Here is a 19,850-nt window from a genome sequence, read left to right on the forward strand (position 1 = left end):
TCCATGTGGTATGTGGGCCAGAGCAAGGTATTAGATCTGGGCCGGATCTAATACCTACACATGAAGCAGAACTGGCCCACATCTGGGCAACAGTTGTGGGCCAGTTCTGCTTCATGCGTTTTGTTCATAGCTGACATGTGGCATTGCTATGGCTTGATTGTGGCCCAAATCTGGCAAACAGGAGCGGACCGCCCAAGTGCCATCATTTCACACAGTATGTGGGCCAAAGCAAGTTATTACATCTGGGCCGGATCTGGGCCAGAATTAAAATAAACTGGTGCCCAGATGTGGGCCATTTCTGCTTCATGCGTTTTGTTCATGGCTGACATGTGGCATTGCTATGGCTTGATTGTGTCCTAGATCTGGCAAACAGGAGTGGACCACCCAAGTGCCATCATTCCACGTGGTATGTGGGCCAAAGCAAGGTATTAAATCTGGGCCGCATCTGGGCCAGAATTCAAATGAACTGTTGCCCAGATGTGGGCCAGTTCTGCTTCATGCGTTTTGTTCATGGCTGACATGCGGCGCTGCTATGGCTTGATTGTGGCCTAAATCTGACAAACGGGAGTGGACCGCCCAAGTGCCATCATTCCACGCGGGTAGTGGGCCAGATGAAAGTGTCAAGTGTGGGCCGGATCTGGGCCAGAGCAATTTTGCTATCTGGGCCAGATGTGGGCCAGTTCTGCTTCATGCGTTTTGTTCATGGCTGACATGTGGCATTGCTATGGCTTGATTGTGGCCTGGATCTGGCAAACAGGAGTGGACCACCCAAGTGCCATCATTCCACGTGGTATGTGGGCCAAAGCAAGGTATTAAATCTGGGCCGCATCTGGGCCAGAATTCAAATGAACTGTTGCCCAGATGTGGGCCAGTTCTGCTTCATGCGTTTTGTTCATGGCTGACATGCGGCGTTGCTATGGCTTGATTGTGGCCTAAATCTGACAAACGGGAGTGGACCGCCCAAGTGCCATCATTCCACGCGGGTAGTGGGCCAGATGAAAGTGTCAAGTGTGGGCCGGATCTGGGCCAGAGCAATTTTGCTATCTGGGCTAGATGTGGGCCAGTTCTGCTTCATGCGTTTTGTTCATGGCTGACATGCGGCGTTGCTATGGCTTGATTGTGGCCTAAATCTGGCAAACGGGAGCGGACCGCCCAAGTGCCATCATTCCACGCGGGTAGTGGGCCAGATGAAAGTGTAAAGTGTGGGCCAGATCTGGGCCAGAGCAATTTTGCTATCTGGGCCAGATGTGGGCCAGTTCTGCTTCATGCGTTTTGCTCATGGCTCACATGTGGCGTTGTTATGGCTTGATTGTGGCCTAAATCTGACAAACGGGAGTGGACCGCCCAAGTGCCATCATTCCACGCGGGTAGTGGGCCAGATGAAAGTGTAAAGTGTGGGCCGGATCTGGGCCAGAGCAATTTTGCTATCTGGGCCAGAGCAATTTTGCTATCTGGGCCAGATGTGGTCCAGTTCTGCTTCATGCGTTTTGTTCATGGCTGACATGCGGCGTTGTTATGGCTTGATTGTGGCCTAAATCTGACAAACGGGAGTGGACCGCCCAAGTGCCATCATTCCACGCGGGTAGTGGGCCAGATGAAAGTGTCAAGTGTGGGCCAGATCTGGGCCAGAGCAATTTTGCTATCTGGGCCAGATGTGGGCCAGTTCTGCTTCATGAGTTTTGTTCATGGCTGACATGCGGCGTTGCTATGGCTTGATTGTGGCCTAAATCTGACAAACGGGAGTGGACCGCCCAAGTGCCATCATTCCACGCGGGTAGTGGGCCAGATGAAAGAGTCAAGTGTGGGCCGGATCTGGGCCAGAGCAATTTTGCTATCTGGGCCAGATGTGGGCCAGTTCTGCTTCATGCGTTTTGTTCATGGCTGACATGTGGTGTTGCTATGGTTGTATTGCGGCCTAAATCTGGCAAACGGGAGCGGACCGCCCAAGTGCCATCATTCCACGCGGGTAGTGGGCCAGATGAAAGTGTAAAGTGTGGGCCGGATCTGGGCCAGAGCAATTTTGCTATCTGGGATTGATGCATCTCCATGGGTTTTTCCCATAGTGTTGACGTGGAGAAAAAAGGAGGAAAACTGTGCATGTGTGTTGACCTCAGGGAACCTAACACAGCCATTTTCAGTGACTGTAACCCACTACCACATATAGATGAGCTATTCTCTGAACTGAGAGGAGCTACTGTCACATGCCTGTCCTGTCTTGTGTGCACATGTGGGTTTTGTAATGTCTTGCATGTGCTCCTGTCATTGTCTGATCCCTTGTTATCTGATTAGTGTTGATTTCTCCCACCTGTTCCCTCTTGATTTCTTCCCCTTATAAGCTCCTTGTGTTTGTCAGTCTGTGTTGGATCCTTGTTTCATCTATACGTCTTCCGTTGCCCCAGTGACTTCTGTTGGTATGTTTTGAGTTTTAGTTTATGTTCTATTATGTGTTTTGCCCCCTCGTGGGTGTTTGTTTTGTATTTATGTTTTATTTTGGTAATAAATTATCACTTCTTTTGCAAATGAGTCCTCGCACCATTTTCCCTTGTCTGTGACATGACAGAAGGATCCAACCATACTAGGAGGACTCAGCAGGAGGTGTTTTGTTTATTTATTTATTTTTGTTCTATGTGGACATGGAATTAGACAGACATTTACAGGTAATGTGGCAGGTAAACTCCAAGTACATCCGTCAACAGGGGGCGGGTGTAAAGGAGTTTGCCTGCCAATTGCTCAAGGAGGTGCATCACCTTAACGAGACAGAGAAGGCAGAGGTGTTTAACCTCTGCCTGGACATGCCTCTCAGTCCCACGGAGGTGGAGAAAATGGGGACACCGGACTTTTGGGAGTTTGTGGACCGGCTGGACTCCAGTCCCTCTCGGACCAGGGTCCGGATAGCTCCGGTGGTCCCTGTTCCGGTGGTCCCTGTTCCGGTGGTCTCCAGACGGAAGAGGAGAAGGAAGGCTCCCTACGTGCCTGCTCTGGTGGTCCCGATTCCGGTGGATCGTATTCCGGTGGTCCCGATGCCGGTGGATCGTGTTCCGGTGGTCCCGATGCCGGTGGATCGTGTTCCGGTGGTCCCGATCCCAGTGGATCGTGTTCCGGTGGTCCCGTTGCCGGCGGATCATGTTCCGGTGGTCCCGTTGCCGGCGGATCATGTTCCGGTGGTCCCAGTCCTGCTCTGCCTGCGCCACTGAGGCGTCCTGCTCTGCCTGCGCCGCTGAGGCGCCCTGCTCTGTCTGCGCCGCTGAGGCTTCCTGCTCTCCGTGCGCCGCTGAGGCGTCCTGCTCTCCCTGCGCCACTGAGGCGTCCTGCTCTCCCTGCGCCACTGAGGCGTCCTGCTCTGCCTGCGCCGCTGAAGCGCCCTGCTCTGCCTGCGCCAATGAGGCGTCCCATCTCTCACCGCGCCTCCCAGGCATCCCGCTCTCACCGCGCCTCCCTGGCACCCTGCTCTGCCCACGCCTCCCTGGCACCCTGCTCTACCTCTCTCACTTGAAGCAGTTAAAAGTCTTGGCTGAAACATTCTCCCTCACATCTCCCCTCATCTCAGGGAGATAAGCTAAATAAGCTAAATGCTATCAGATGGTCACCACGCGTCAGAGAGATTACGTGCAGACACTCAGATGAGAGAGGTATGTATCAACTCGTTTTAGTTCAGGGAATAACACAGTTTAATATGAAACTTTTTCATATTAAACTATGTTAGTCCCTTAAAGGTGAAGTATGCCTTCGAGAAAACAGGAAATGTTGTGTCCTGTTAAAAACTGTTAATGAACACTGAGGGCGCTAGAGTGCACAGCAAGGACACAGGTTGTTTATATGTGGAGAGTAGGGAAAAAGAATAAAGTTAGATAAATGCTGCGTTCCACTCCACTATTGCAAACTTCCCTAAGCACTTCCCCTCGGGGGAATCCCCAGCACCATTTTGAAGTGTGTTCCACTTCATGAAGTGGACAAGGGAAGTTCCCTATCTGGGAACTCGAGCTGCGTCGAAACGCTGTGAGAACGCCTCTGCGTGATTGCGTCGTGAAGCGCATGCAGAACCAGTCCATTCGGGAGATCGATCGTCATCGACGTGGTGACGTCATCGACCGGAAACTGTAAAGCGTCCGCGAACACAAACAGGAACTAGCTTCTGTGCCTTCCTCAAGTGATCTGTGTGAACCTGTCTGTCTATTTGGTGTTTTTGTCTGTCTATTGAGAGAATGTTCCACCCTTTTGTTAAATATTTCCAGATATATTAACAAAAAAAGAGAAAATAAGAGATCATGGCGAGTGAACATTTTAAGAGGTGTGTTCATCCCTGCCCATGCTACATCACGGGTGGGGATACACACGCTCTTTGTGTGATCTGTTTGGGAGCGCAGCATGCCTGGGGAGCCCTCGAGGGGGCTGCTTGTGAGCACTGCGAGCAGCTTCCAGCAGCTTCCGGCTCGGGTCCCGCTGCTGCGAGGCAGAGCGGAGGCTTCAGTCGTGGGATTCACAAATGGACCTTGCAGAGGGGTTTGAGACGGGCCTAGCCTTATCTCAGCCCTCACCTGCACCGTCCAGCGCCTCGTCTCGGGGTTTGGAAGCCCGCCCTGCGGTTTCTTCCCCCCCGGGTGGGGCGACGGTGCTCCAACTATCCAGCTTTGAGGAGGTGGACGTTGAGAGCATTGCAACTGAAGATTCGTCACTTCAGTCCCCTGCAAGCGAGGAGCTCATCGAGGTGCTCACGAGAGCAGTGGCCAGGTTAAATATCAACTGGCCCACCGAAAGAGCAGAGGCTCATAGAAAGAGGCAGAGCAAGTTAGATGAAAGATTTCTGCCCTCTCGTGCAGCGGAGCCTCAACGTCAGGGCCTGCCGTTCTTTCATGATCTGTACACCGAGGTGTCTAGATCGTGGAGGAAACCGGCATCATATCGTGTGTTCAGCCCACAGACATCGACGTACAGTAACATCGTCGGGCTGAAACAATATGGTTATGGGGCGATGCCGAAGGTCAAAGGGACGATGCTGACGAAGGCGAGAGGTGGCTCGCAAGTGTCTCTTTGACCTAAAGGCCCTGTCTTTACCCACCAAGCCACTTAAAACAACATCGGCGCTGGTGGGTAAAGTGTACTCGGCGGCAGGTCAGGCTGCGGCATGCCTGCACACTATGGCCATTATGCAGGCATACCAGGCCGACCTGCTAAGGGATTTGGACTCATTTGTTATTAATGAGTTAAGGCAGTCTGCCGATCTCGCTCTCCGGGCAGCCAAGGAGACGGACAGATGTGTGGGCCGCTCTATGCCAGCATTGGTGGCCACGGAGAGGCATTTGTGGCTGAACCCCACCGAAATCAAGGAGAGGGAGAATAGATTTCTGCTCGACGCGCCGCTGTCCCCTGCGGGCCTCTTCGGTGACGCAATTCAATCTGTCACCGAGAGGTTCCAGGAATCTAAAAAACAGGCAGCGGCGCTGAAGCAATTCCTCTCTCTCCACATCCAAGTCCCTGGGGCTGCGGCTGAGAAACAGCAGCCCAAGCCGAGTATGAGCTCCTCGTACAGGGCGCAACAGCGGCAGAGCGTTGCTACCTGTACTCCCCCGCAAAGAGACCGGGAGGAGGGGCGGCGCTCTCAGTCGAGGATTTCGAGGGGTAGGGCTGATCTGAGGACAGTCCTTATCACCAAGAAGGCCTCGTCGAAGCGTTCCTGACGCCAGAAGCGTCAGGACGCTGAGGGTAGTCCCCTCCGCAGGAAGGCGGTGCTCACCTCAGTACACGGTACCCGTCTTCCTGCGGCGCCCTCTGGGGGCCGTGCTGCCAACCCCGCCGCAATGCCGGGCGCAGACGGTCCCCGGGTGGTCCGCTCCCCCTCGGGGGGCTCCCGAGCAGTCAAGTCAGTCGTTCCCTGCCGGTCCGCTGCTTCAGGGCACTGTGCTTGCTGCTCAAAATACACCAGAGGCCAGCCTCGAGAGGCTGGTTCCCTTAGTAGATTTTCTAGACGAGTGGAAAACTCTATCGAATATATCTCGTTGGGTCCTGCAGATAATAGAAAGGGGGTACGCGATTCAATTCAAAAGGCGGCCACCTCCGTTCAGCTGTGTCCTACCCACAGAGGTGGGCCCGGAGCAGGCTCTGGTAATGGCACAAGAAGTAGAGACACTCCTGCGAAAGGGGGCTATAGAAAGGGTTTCTCCTCCCGGCAGGGAGTCAGGGTTTTACAGCCGTTACTTCATCGTGCCAAAGACGGATGGAGGGTTGCGCCCGATATTAGACCTACGTTTACTAAATCGCTCTGTGGCAAAGCTCAAATTCAAGATGCTTACAGATTGTGTCTCAGATCAAGTCAGAGGATTGGTTTGTGACCATAGACCTCAAAGACGCATATTTCCATGTCTCCATTCTCTTACATCACAGGAAGTTTCTGAGGTTTGCCTTTGGGGGAGAGGCATACCAATATCGAGTACTTCCCTTCGGTCTAGCACTGTCACCCCGCACATTCACCAAGTGTGTGGATGCAGCTCTGGCGCCGCTGCATCTGCAGGGCATCCGCATACTCAATTACGATTGGTTCAGCATCGAGATGCTGTTCTCGCGCACATGTCGAAGTTGGGGTTGAGACTGAACGCCAAGAAGAGTGTGCTTTCTCCGGCTCACTGAACCACTTTTCTAGGCGTGAACTGGGATTCGGTAATTATGCGGGCGCAATTATCGCAGACACGATCCTGGTAACAGTCAAAGAACCAAAGCTAGACCATGCTGTCATTGTTTAGCAGTTCCAGAAACTGTTAGGCCTCATGGCGGCTGCATCCAACGTGATACCTTTTGGCCTGCTGAACATGATGCCGTTACAGTGGTGGCTCAGAACGAAAGGGTTCTCCCCGAGGGGAAATCAAAATCACGCGGTGATGCCTTCGTGCTCTGGTCATGTGGAAAGATCCCGGGTTTCTGTCCCAGGGACCTGTGCTGGGAGCTTATGTTCGTCGCGTAACGCTAACGACAGATGCTTCCCTCACAGGGTGGGGTGCGACCACGAGTGGTCGTGCGTCCCAGGGTCTATGGCAGGAACATCGGCGGCTATGGCACATAAATCGGCTAGAGATGCTTGCTGTGTTTCTGGCATTGAAACAGTTCCTGCCCGACCTCAGGGGCCATCATGTATTAGTCAGGACAGACAACACATCGGTGGTCGCCTACATAAATCATCAGGGGGGTCTGAGGTCCCGTCCCTTATACAAACTGGCATGTCAGATCCTCCTGTGGGCCCAAGGGAAACTGCTTTCCATCAGGGCAGTTTACATCCCAGGGGTCCTAAATCAGGAAGCGGACATCCTGTTGAGGCAGGGGCCGAGGTCCGGGGAATGGAGACTCCACCCCAAGGCGGTGGAGCTCCTGTGGCAAAGATTCGGGAAAGCAGAAATAGACCTGTTTGCTTCGGAGGAGAATTCCCACTGTCCTCAGTGGTTTTCTCTGTCACACCCAGCCCCACTGGGGCTGGACGCCATGGTACAGGAGTGGCCGAGGCTGCCCCTGTACGCATTTCCCCCGATTGCTCTGCTTCCGGGAGTTCTGGAGAGGGTACGCCGGGACGGAGTGCGTGTACTTCTAGTGGCTCCATACAGGCCGACCAGAATTTGCTTTTCGGACCTAATATCTCTCCTGGAAGGCTCTCCCATGGAGATTCCGACCAGGAGGGATCTCCTCTCTCAAGCGGGCAGGAGATTCCTTCATCCCCACCCAGAGTTATGGAAACTGTGGGACTGGCCTCTGAGGGGGCCAGGCTCCTAGAGGAGGGTCTCTCGACTGAGGTCGTAGAGACCATCCTGCACTCCAGAGCTCCATCCACGAGGAAACTATACGCTCTGAAATGGAGATTGTTCTCGGCATGGTGCAGAAAACGCCAGTTGGACCCAGTTAACTGCCCGGTTGGTACAGTGCTGGAGTTCCTGCAGGCGAGATTCTCGGCAGGGTTGACCCCCTCCACATTAAAAGGTGTACGTGGCGGCCTTAGCTGCTTTCCACACTCCTTTGGGTGGAGTGTCTTTGGGAAGACACCCTCTAGTTACACGTTTCCTCCGTGGCACTTTAAGGTTGAGGCCGGTTGTACATTCGAGGGTCCCGACCTGGGATTTGGCCATTGTTTTATGGGGCTTGTCTGAGCCTCCGTTTGAACCGATAGAGGAAGTCTCAGAGAAGTTCCTCACCCTGAAAACTATCTTTCTTCTGGCCATCTCGTCCTTTAAGAGAATTGAGGATATTCAGTCCCTGTCGGTAGGGCCCTCCTGCTTAGAGAACGAGACGCTGCGTCGCCCGGCCATACTCCCGGCATGCCCGTGATCACTTACTTCAGGCTGTTTCAGAAGCTAGTTCCTGTTTGTGTTCGCGGACGTCGAAACGTCGAAATTGTGAGAACTGTGAGAACGCCTCTGTGTGATTGCATCATGAAGCGCACGTTGAATCAGTCCAATCGGAAGACGAAACGTCATAGGCGGGTGATGTCATAGACCGGAAACTATAAAGCACCCGCGAACACAAACAGAGACTAGCTTCTGTGCCTTCAGTAAGCGATCTGTGTGAATCTGTCTGTCTAGTTGGTGTTTTTGTCTGTCCTTAGTGAGAAAACTAAGAGCCTATTGAAGAAGTATCAGACAAGTTCCTGACACTTAAAACTATCTTTTTGCTGGCCATTTCGTCTCTTAAGAGAATTGGAGAGATTCAGTCCCTCTCGGTAGGGCCCTCATGTTTAGAGTGTGCACCTGGGATGGTGAAGGCCTTTCTTCACACACCCAGACCGGGTAACATCTGTAAGGTCCCGACCGGCCCTAGGGGTCCTATCACTCTTCAGGCCTTCTGTCCTCCGCCCTTCGTGACATCAGACCAGGAAAAACTGAATCTGCTTTGCCCAGTTAGGGCAGTAGATGCTTATGTCCACAGAGCTGCCCTGTGGAGAAAGACTGACCAGTTGTTTGTCTGTTTCGGAGCCCCGAAGAAGGGTGCTCCAGTATTTAAGCAGAGAATGAGCAAGTGGGTGGTCGAGGCCATCTCGCTTGCTTATGAGGCGTCCGGACAGCCGTCTCCCTTGGCTGTCCGGGCTCATTCTACCAGGGGTATGGCTGCTTCTAAAGCACTATTGTCGGGGGCTTCCCTCCAAGATGTCTGTAATGTGGCAGGGTGGTCCTCACCGCTTACCTTCGTTAGATTCTACGAACTTGACGTAGAATCTACAGTTGGGGCGCAGGTGTTTTCGTAGTCGTGTGCGCTGAGGTTTCACACATACGATCACTTGGTCCTATGGCAATGTGGGTATAAGCATCCTCACAGCGTTTCCACGCAGCTGGAGTTCCCTGATAGGGAACTTCTCAGTTACGTATGTAACCTTAGTTCCCTGAAGGGGAACAAAATGCTGCGTCACCCTGCCATACTCCCGGCATGCCCGTGATCACTTAGTTCAGGCTTTCCGAAGCTAGTTTCTGTTTGTGTTCGTGGGTGCTTTATAGTTTCCGGTCTATGACGTCACCCGCCTATGACTTCCGATTGGACTGATTCTACACGCGATTCATGATGCAATCATGCAGAGGCGTTCTCACAGCGTTTCGACGCAGCGTCTCGTTCCCCTTCAGGGAACTAAGGTTACATACGTAACCAAGACGTTATTTTCTAAAGCTGGGGCCCAACTAAATGATCTTTAAAATATTATAAGATTTTTAAAATTAGTTTCAAATATATTGTGTGCCCACCAGCTGCTTTGGCTACTGCAGTGCATCTCATTCTCATAAACTACAGCAGATATCCCATTTTTCCACCAAGGCACTTGCAAATTCCTGGACATTTCTGGGGGTTATTTGTGGTTTGTCACTGCGAGGGCGATCAGCTATTCTTCCTTTCTCTCTGTAGCAATTTCTTAGGCTACTTGCAATACATACATTGCAGTTTATTGCTCAAGTCACATGCATGTAGTCAGAGATCCTGGGAATCTTTATGGTGGTCGTTTTTCAGAGTCAGTAGAAATGTATCTTTATAATTTATCGTAACTGTGACCTTATTCAAATAAAATGTATTTATATAGTGCTTAATGCAGATTGTTTCAAATCAGCTTCACAGTATAAAACAGGAAAATAATGCAACAGAATTTAATTAAGCTGTACAGCTGCCTGAGAAAACGGTGATGTCATCCAGCTCCGTTCAGTTATCATATAGTGACAATGCGGGCAGATCAGTAATTTAGTTGAAAATTAAATTTTAATATTTGCTTGAATATTTAGTGTCCCCAACTGAGCAAGCCAAAAAAAAGGCAACAGTGGCCAGGAACCAAAACTCCATCAGGTGGCATAATGGGGAAAAAAAACCTTGGGAGAAACCAGACTAACCTTGAGAAACCAGACTAAGTCGAGTTGCCAGTTATCCTAATTACATTATATTATATTACAGGTCAGAAGTCATATTAAATTAGAATATTAAAAATTGGAGTCATCATGCCAGAGACAGGTTTATTGAGGATGTTGTGTAGATGAGGCAATTATTAGATAGGAATATTCAAAAGATCTGGGTCATCACGCCAGATTTTTATTGAGGATGCAGTGTCAATGAGGCAATTATTATATAGGAATATTCTAAAGATCAAAGTCATCACAACAAAGACAGATTTTTTGCGGATGTCGTGGGGACAGGTTGTTTTTTTGCCTCTTACCCTGATTTCGCGCTGCATGTAAACGCAAACCTGCTTTCTGATGGCTTATTGAAGTACGTATATGTGATAGGAGACAAAAATGAAAACTTAGAGCAGATTTAAATGCATCCAGATAGAGCGAGCTAGCGTTTTGCATGCAATAAGGACATATTTCACAAATGCAGACTCTTTTAAGACCCAGAATATTGATGAGATGTGTTCTCTCTTCTCATGCAACAGAATGAGAAGAGGTTCAGTCAAAACGCTGCAACAGCATAGGGATAACATGACCCGCAAATCTCCCGGTGACACGGCCCTAGTGAAAAAAAAGTATACTAAGTATACTTGCGGCCAGACTCATTTTCAGTATACTTGAAGTGTGTTAATGACTAGTTAACTTGAAGTGTGCTATTTTGACACAAATAATTTTGTACTAAGTATATTTAAGTTGTAATTAAATTGTGTTAAAGCACAACTTTAAGTGTATTTAGTATACTTTTGTGTGCTAAATTGGAACAACTTTAAGTATACTTAGTACACTTTAAGTATAGTGACTAATTATGTGCTTAGTGCTATTAAATGTGCTTTATTTGTATTATAAGTATATTTTATTTGTGTTAAGTATATTTTATTTGTATTATAAGTACACTTTGTGTTATAGCATACTTTATTTGTGTTTTAATAAATTACAAATTAATTACCAGTATATTCAGAACACACAAGCAATATACTATGAATATAATATGTATTTTATTTACCTTGACTCATTCAAATGACTAAAAATATAAACTTTGTAGTCAATAACAATACAATGTTATTACTTAGCTATACATTGTACAATATGAATTACATAATGTCACACAATACAGTATTTTAAATGTGCTACATTACATTTTAATGAATTACTTACTGACTTACTTTCCCAATGTTGAATGCATTTGTTTTCAAGGCCATTACAATAGAAGAGACATTTCAAGCCCAACGATTTTTATAAATGGTTTCACATGGTTTCAGCAAAGGTAAACAAAATGAACTTACTATGTTTTTCATTAATTTAACACTGGAAGATGTTGGAAAACATATAATTGAACTAATTCCACTGACCATCTCTATACATAAATATAAATTACACATTAGCCTATATTCAATTTGCTGGTGAGCTGCTCATTACACTTGCGTCTGATGGCCGCTTACACATCATCAGGGAGTTGACAACAAACACTCGTGAAGAACGCAATCTGTTAACAGAATATACAAGAGATAAAGTCAGGTGCATGTTCATTCAACTTTTTATTCCACGTTTAGTGACATTACATATTAAAGGGGGGGTGAAACACTCAGTTTCAGTCAATCTCATGTCAATCTTGAGTACCTATAGAGTAGTATTGCATCCTTCATATCTCTGAAAAGTCTTTAGTTTTATCATATTTATAAAAGAAATATGGGCTGTACCGAGTCTTTCCGGAAAAAACCGAGCGGCTGAAGGCGTATCGTGTGGGCGGAGCTAAAGAATGACAAGCGCGCAAAGCGGTGACGTCCTCAAGCATGGAGAAACCCATCTATCTCAGCTAATACAGATAATGATCCACAATCAAATCTGAGGCTGAAATAAATTGAACAGGAGAAACGGCAACATCAGGATGTCCGTCTCTGTGGTATGTACTGTATTTAGGGGCCTTTGTGTGCAGTTTATGAGAACATGATTCGGTTTATGGACTATTGTATGTGACTAGACCTTAGAGGTAGCAAGCAAAACGGTTTTGCACGTCAGAGTCAGAATAGTGTAACGTTATACAGAACAACAATGGAGTAACCGTTAGCGCATTTGAATGACGAAGCACGCGATCGTATCGTTTACTGATGTTTACTCATGCGACGGTAGCCAATAGCAGAGACATTTGAAGTTGATTTACTCACCGGCATCTTCCAAAGCAGGACCGCGCTGTCAAAAACACACTTCTTTGGTATGATTTGGTGAAGTCCTGTGACAGCAGTGACAGTGGAAATCCACTTTGCGACGCGACTGAAGCGATGCCTTGAAGCTTCTCGTCATTTCTGCGTTCAAATCGGTTCAAATGCAGCGCTGCCTTCCCGGAATGCTGTGCTGAAGCGTTGAAGTCGCTCGACGTCACCCATAGGAATAAAGTGGAGCGCGGCGCGACATAAGTGTTCACGGACGACTGGATCTGCACCTGAGAGACTGTTTACAGCGTGCATTTCCTCTCTCTCCCTCTAGTCACGCGCGCGCGCACCCTTCCGGGAGAAGAGCCCGTACAGCCCATACAAGGACCTCTATTTAACGCCAAGTAGACCCATACTCGAAAAAAACTCGCCGAAACTTGTGAGAAACCGGAAGGAGTATTTTTAACACAGAAATACTCCATCAAACGTCCAACATTAGTTTTTGAAACTTTGTCTATGTTTAGGATGGGAATCCAAGTTTTTAAAGGTGTAAAAAGCTCAGTATGCATGAAACAGCATTTCACCCCCCCTTTAACTTACCTCCAAACAGAAGGACTTTTTCCGGTGCTTTTCGGGATCGCGTAGGTTAACGTTTGGCCATTTTATTCCAAAACATCAAGGTCAGGCAGCGATGTGACGTAATTGAACTGGTCCGAAGAATGAGCAATGTACTTTCCGCCAGGGCCGTGCACAGACATTTTGAGGGGCAGTGGCCCAAACCAAAAAAGGGGCATTAAGGGGATTGAGTATCATCTTAATGTAGAGAATGAATAACAAACCTTTTACAATCATACTGTAAATACATTTGTTAGGCTTTACAACTAATTAAATTTATGTTGTTCTAATTATTCTTCCAAAAAGTTGATTCTAGGCTAATTTGATCTCTTTTCTATTTTACATTTTTGTTGGAGATTTAAGTAACAAATGAGAATCACTAAAATTATTGAATATATTTTGAGACAAAGGTATTGTTTATGGTATTTGGCGTCAGGGGCGTAGCACCAAATTTTGGGCCCTGGGTACAAACCATCTTGCTGGGCCCCCGTACCATGTATGTGTATGTATAGAAAACGGACTTCCCTGCCTTGGGCCCTGGTTACTCAGTACCCTTTATCCCCCCAGTCCCACGCCCCTGTTTGGCGTAAAAGGCATATTTAACATGATGATAAACAGCTGACTAACTTCCATTTGTTGACATGACCTGGTTAAGATTCAGCTGGTAAATATCTTAAGTTGGGTGTCCATCTTAGAGGTAACATCATATTTATAATAAAAATATGATAATAATCATATAATACAAATATATTTAGTTGTTACAACGATAAAACTTTATTAAATTATTATGAGATCTCAGTGTTTTCAGATTATTTACTTAAAAATTAGTTTCTGTATTTTAAAAATATTTTTTATATTAACATTTTAATATTTACTGAACAATGGTTGATTATTTTATTAATCAAAATAAACAGAAAATACTGCAAACGTTGCTAGAGATTTTTTGAAAGCATGGACGTTTTTGAAAAATGAGCACTTTTTCTTGTAGCCTACCCTGATACAACTTATTTATATTTATAATAGCCTTTATTACCTTTTTTTAAATTGTGTAGGCTATATGATTAATATGGTCTAAATAAAATATCATAAATATGACATAGGTTATAGATAGTAGTATTAACTCGTAAAATTGATTATAATCGGAAATCTATTTTACAGGAGTTAAAGAGTGACAAACTGTCAGCAATATTCAGTATAGCCAACAGTATGGCGATTTGCCCGCTGGCATGCTGGAGCTTTGAATCCATGTTTGCACTGTTGAAACAAACAAACTAACGTTACTAATACTGTCTGTATGGGGATTGTAGTTTGTAGCTAATATTCTTCGACATTCTTTAACTGCAGTCTCCACAGAACCGAATGCTTTTATGGGAATCCTCTGAGGGTGAGGGAGGGAAGAGGCCAAGAGGGGCACCTTAGCCGATGAGGGCAAAGAGGCAGTGGCTCTAGCCACCGGGCCACCCCCCTGTGCACGGCCCTGCTTTCCGCTCGCAGTGTTTTATTAAATAAATAACGTAACGCAACATTGTACTTCACCTGCAAAGCTGCAAACCTCCCGCGAGTGAGCGTCATACAGACGAGTAGTGTCAGCAGCTCTACCTCTGATTGGCTGCAGGCATTGAGCAACACAATCTGATTGGTCACAGACCAATGAAGAGACATTTGAATTCCGATAAGACTCAACTATTTAACCCATATTTTCTTGCGTAGTATTTTAAGTGTGCTGTTGGATTCTACTTTGCCAGTGTAAACTTATTAAACATATTTACACTTAAATCACAACTAAAGTAGGGCTTATAGCATACACTGCATTTATTTAAAAATGGGGCATTTAGTCCATTTAATAATTTACTTATAATTTATTATCACTTATTTATTCATGCTTAAGCATGAACAGTTAAGCATGAATAAATAACCTTAAACAGTATTTATAACTTTTTATAAAGCTTAATGATATTAATTATGTATTTTTAAAATATGCTTTTAGTGCATTGTTAACAATGACAATTTAAAGTATAAGTTTAAAATATATAAAAAAATATATTTTAAAGTAATGTTCAAATAAGTAAAAAAGTACACTGAACTTTCATTTAAAGTATATTTTTCTACAATATATTTTTAGAAAATATACTAAAATACAATTATTTTAAAGTGTGTTAAAAGTTGTATTGTGAAATATGATGCTAATATATTTTTTATATATTTAGAAATGGTACATTTTTTGTAAGTATATTTCTAATATACTATCGGAAAAGAGAATATATTTGAAATACAATAAACGTCTCAGGTTACGTATGTAACCCTAGTTCCCTGAGGGAACGAGACGCTGCGTCGAAACGCTGTGAGAACGCCTCTGTGTTAATGCGTCGTGAAGCGCCTGTAGAACCATTCCATCGTAAAAAAGATCGATCGTCGGCGTGATGATGTCATCGACCGGAAGCTATAAAGCGTCCGTGAAAACAAACAGGAACTAACTTCTGATAAAGCCTGAAGTAAGTGATCACGGACACGCCGGGAGTATGGCAGAGCGACGCAGCGTCTCGTTCCCTCAGGGAACTAGGGTTACATACGTAACCTGAGACGTTCCCTTTCGGGGAACTCGAGCTGCGTCGAAACGCTGTGAGAACGCTTATACCCACATCGCCATAGGACCAAGTGTCTCGTATGTGTGAAGCCGAAGCGCACACGGTTACGAGAGTACCTGTGCCCCAACAGTAGATGCCAGGTCTAGTTCGTAGAACCTGACGAAGGTTAATGGAGACGACCATCCGGCCGCGTTACAAATATCGTGGAGGGACGCCCCCGACAAGAGTGCTTTCGAAGCAGCCATACCCCTGGTAGAATGCGCCCGGACAGCCAATGGAGACGGCTGCCCAGCCGCCTCATAAGCAAGTGAAATGGCCTCGACCACCCACTTGCTCATCCTCTGCTTAGATACCGGGGCCCCTTTCTTAGGGGGCCCGAAACAGACAAATAACTGATCAGTCTTTCTCCACAGGGCAGCTCTGTGGACATAGGTATCCAGCGCCCTAACAGGGCACAGCAGATTTAATCTTTCCTGGTCTGACGTCGAGAACGGAGGAGGACAGAAGGCTTGGAGAGTGATGGGGCCCCGTGGGCTCGTAGGAACCTTGGGGACATAACCCGGCCTGGGATGCAGAAAGGCTTTCACCATCCCAGGCGCAAACTCTAAACATGAGGCTGCTACAGACAGGGACTGGATATCTCCTATTCTTTTGAGAGATGAGATGGCCAAAAGAAAGATGGTTTTTAGGGTGAGGAACTTGTCCGAAACCTCCTCCAAAGGTTTTCGAACGGTGGCCCAGACAAGCCCCTCAAGACAATGGCCAAGTCCCATGCTGGGACCCTCGAGTGCATAGCCGGGCTCAACCTTAAAGTGCCACGAAGGAAGCGTGTAATTAGAGGGTGTCTTCCCAAAGACACTCCACCGAAAGGGACGTGGAAGGCACCCAAGGCCGCCACGTACACCTTTATTGTGGAGGGGGTCAACCCTGCCGAGAACCTTGCCTGCAGGAACTCCAGCACTGTACCAACCGGGCAGTTAACTGGGTCCCACTGGCGTTCTCTGCACCATGCTGAAAAAAGTCTCCATTTCAAAGCGTACAGCTTCCTTGAGGACGGAGCTCTGGAGTGTAGGATGGTCTCTACGACCTCGGCCGAGAGACCTTCCTCTATGAGCCTAGCCCCCTCAGAGGCCAGGCCCACAGTTTCCACATCTCCGGGCGTGGGTGCAGGAATCTCCCGCCCGCCTGAGAGAGTAGATCCCTCCTGGTCGGAATCTCCATCGGAGAGCCTTCCAGGAGAGATATCAGGTCCGAAAACCATACTCGGGTCGGCCAGTACGGAGCCACTAGAAGTACCTGGGCCCCGTCCCGGCGTACCCTCTCCAGAACTCCTGGAAGCAAGACAATCGGGGGGAAGGCGTACAGAGGTAGCCTCGGCCACTCCTGTACCATGGCATCCAACCCCAGCGGGGCTGGATGGGTCAGAGAAGACCACTGCGGACAGTGGGAATTCTCCGCCGAAGCAAATAGGTCTATTTCTGCTCTCCCATATACCTTCCATAGGAGCTCCACCACCTCTGGGTGGAGTCTCCATTCCCCGGGCCTCGGCCCCTGCCTCGACAGGCTGTCTGCTTCCTGATTCAGGACCCCCGGGATATATACTGCCCTGATTGACAGCAATTTCCCTTGGGCCCACAGGAGGATCCGATGTGCCAATTTGTCCAATGGACGAGACCTCAGACCCCCCTGGTGATTTATATAGGCGACCACCGACGTGTTGTCTGTCCTGACTAGCACATGGTGGCCCCTGAGGTCGGGCAGGAACTGTTTCAATGCAAGAAACACTGCGAGCATCTCTAGCCGATTTATGTGCCAGTGCCGCTGATGTTCCTGCCATAGACCCTGGGATGAGCGACCACTCATGGTCGCCCCCCAGCCCGTGAGAGAGGCATCTGTCGTTAGCGTTACGCGACGAACATGAGCCCCTAACACGGGACCCTGAGATAGAAACCCCGGGTTTTTCCACATGACCAGAGCACGTAGGCATCGCCGCGTGACTGTGATCGTGCGGAGCGGATTTCCCCTCGGGGAAAATCCCTTTGTTTTGAGCCACCACTGCAGTGGCCTCATGTACAGTAGGCCAAGAGGTATTACATTGGACGCTGCTGCCATGAGACCTAACAGTTTCTGGAACTGTTTCACAGTGACGGCCCGGCCTAGCTTCTGTTCTTTGACTGCTGCCAGGATCGATGCTATGCGTGTTGGCGATAATTGCGCCCGCATTATTACCGAGTCCCAGCTCACACCTAGAAAAGTGGTTCTCTGAGCCGGAGAAAGCACACTCTTCTTGGCGTTCAGCCTCAACCCCAACTTCGACATATGTGCGAGAACAGCATCTCGATGCTGAACCGCCATCTGCTCTGTATTCGCTAGAATCAGCCAGTCGTCGATATAATTCAGTATGCGGATGCCCTGCAGACGCATCGGCGCCAGAGCTGCATCCACACACTTGGTGAATGTGCGGGGTGATAGTGCTAGACCGAAAGGAAGTACCCGATATTGGTATGCCTCTCCCCCGAAGGCAAACCTGAGAAACTTCCTATGATGTGGAAGGATGGAGACATGAAAATACGCATCTTTGAGGTCTATGGTGACAAACCAATCCTCTAGTTTGATCTGCGACACAATCTGTCTGAGTGTGAGCATCTTGAACTTGAGCTTGGCCACCGAGCGATTTAGTAGACGCAGATCTAATATCGGGCGTAAGCCCCCATCCTTCTTCGGCACGATGAAGTAACGGCTGTAAAACCCAGACTCCCTGCTGGGAGGGGGAACCCTCTCTATAGCCCCTTTTTGCAGGAGTGTCTGTACTTCCTGTGCCATAACCAGAGCCTGCTCCGGGCCCACCTCTGTAGGTAGGACACCGCTGAAAGGAGGTGGCCGACTTTTGAATTGAATGGCGTACCCCTTTTCTATTATCTGCGGGACCCATTGAGATATATTTGATAGACGTTTCCACTCGTCTAGAAAATCTACTAAGGGAACCAGCCTCTCGAGGCTGGCCTCTGGTGTACTTTGAGCAACAAGCACAGTGCCCTGAAGCGGCGGACCGGCAGGGAACGACTGACTTGACTGCTCGGGGGCCCCCCGAGGGGGGCGCGGACCACCCTCGGGTGGCCCGCGGAGACCGACTGCGCCCCGGCATTGCGGCGGGGTTGGCAGCGCGGCCCCCAGAGGGTGCCGCAGGGAAACGGGTACCGTTGGCAGGGGTGAACACCGTTTCCCTACGGGGGGAACCACCCTCAGCGTCCCGACGCTTCTGGCGTCAGGAACGCTTCGACGAGGCCTTCTTGGCGATCAGGACTGTCCTCAGATCAGCCATGCCCCCCTCAGATGTTCGCAACTCAGCTACTATATCTCCCCCCACGACATCACTACTGTCCAAATCCCTCAGCAGGTCAGCCTGATATGCCTGCACGATGGCCATAGTGTGCAGGCATGCAGCAGCTTGACCCGCTGCCGAGTACGCTTTACCCACCAGCGCCGATGTTGTTTTAAGAGGTCTGGTGGGCAAAGTCGGGGCCTTAAGGGACGATGCCGAGGAAGGCGAGAGATGGCTCGCGAGCGTCTCTTCAACCTTTGGCATCGCCCCATAACCATACTGTTTCAGCCCGGCGATGTTACTGTAGACCGAAGTCTGCGGGCTGAAAACACGATATGATGCCGGTCTCCTCCACGATCTTGCCACCTCAGTGTGCAGATCATGGAAGAACGGCAGGCCCCGTCGCTGAGGTTCTGAAGCTCGAGAAGGCAGGAATCTTTCGTCTAGCTTGCTTACACGCTTTCTTCCTGCCTCAAATCTCTCAGCTGGCCAGTCGATATTAAGCCTGGCCACAGCTCGCGTCAGAACCTCAACGAGCTCCTCGCATGCAGGGGACTGAAGTGGCGAGTCTTCAGTCTCGATGCTTTCAATGTCCACCTCCTCAGAGCTGGACAATTGAAGCACCGGCGACTCTCTCGGGGGGGAAGAAACCACCATGCGTGCTTCCATGCCCCGAGAAGAGCCGCTGGATGGTGCAGGTGAGGGCAGAGATAAGGCATTGCCCGTCTCTAACCCCTCTGCAACATCCAATTGTGATCCCCACGACTGCAGCCTCCGCTCCGCCTCAGCGACAGCGGGA

The sequence above is a fragment of the Pseudorasbora parva genome, chromosome 15 (genome assembly GCF_024679245.1).
Source record: "Pseudorasbora parva isolate DD20220531a chromosome 15, ASM2467924v1, whole genome shotgun sequence".
Classification (NCBI taxonomy): domain Eukaryota; kingdom Metazoa; phylum Chordata; class Actinopteri; order Cypriniformes; family Gobionidae; genus Pseudorasbora; species Pseudorasbora parva.